We start from the raw sequence: 1,039 nt of genomic DNA on the forward strand, positions 1-1,039 counted from the left end.
ATATCGGATGTGATAGCGTAGGTTATATATAATAGAACAGCCGGTTGTTTTTGGAAAAAAGACCTTCGTTGAGTGCTATGAGCTATGGGCTTGAGCGCCAAACAAAAATATATATATACAATTATAGATACGCCCCTTCAGCTTTAGACATTTCCTATGAGTTACCTTCTTGAATTTAAAAGTTTCAAACCGATCGTTCAAATTTCTAAATCATTCCGAATTCATTTTACCATTCATTTTCATCAAAAGAACGATGTCATGCGATTATCATATGATAGCATACAAACTTTTCATAAGATAAAAGGCCTTCATGACAGATATTTATGGGATGAAGTTTTGGCACGGATCTCAAAAAACATTAAGTATATAATCTATGGTTAAAGATCATTTACTGCATAAATCTCAAAACATTCTAAACACCTTCACTCATGCACCTATATAGATATCAAATTATCCTTCGTATATGGTCCATAGTTAAGAATCACCTATTGCACATATGTCAATGTACCATGAATATCTTCATTTATTTGCATGTATGGATCTCAAGACAACTTTAGCTAAGAATCATCCACCGCATGGATCTTAAAGTACTCCAAACCTTTTTATTCATCCATTTGCATAGATCTCAAAGCAACCTTAGTTAAGGATCACCCATCTACATATGTTAAAGCACTCCTCTTCGTTCATTCACTTGCATATATTTCAAAATATTCTTAATACATAGTCTATAGTTAAGAATCACACACCACACAAATCTCAAAGCATTTTAAACTCTTTTATTATCCACTTGTATGGATCTTAAAGCATCATTAGTATATGACCTATAATTAAGGATCATATGTTGCACAAATCTCAAAGTATTTCAAACTCTTAATTTATCCATATTGTCAGAAGATATTTGAAGACGTCTAAAGAGAGCTAAGGTCTTTTGGTCATTTAAAATGGTAGGCTAATGTTGTCTATTAGTTGGAAAGTTGGAGGATCAATTCGAAATGACTTGGAAATTGGAAGAATGGTAGATTTAAGAATTTGTAGAAGT

The sequence above is a fragment of the Elaeis guineensis genome, chromosome 2, assembly GCF_000442705.2.
Source record: "Elaeis guineensis isolate ETL-2024a chromosome 2, EG11, whole genome shotgun sequence".
In the NCBI taxonomy this organism is placed as follows: domain Eukaryota; kingdom Viridiplantae; phylum Streptophyta; class Magnoliopsida; order Arecales; family Arecaceae; genus Elaeis; species Elaeis guineensis.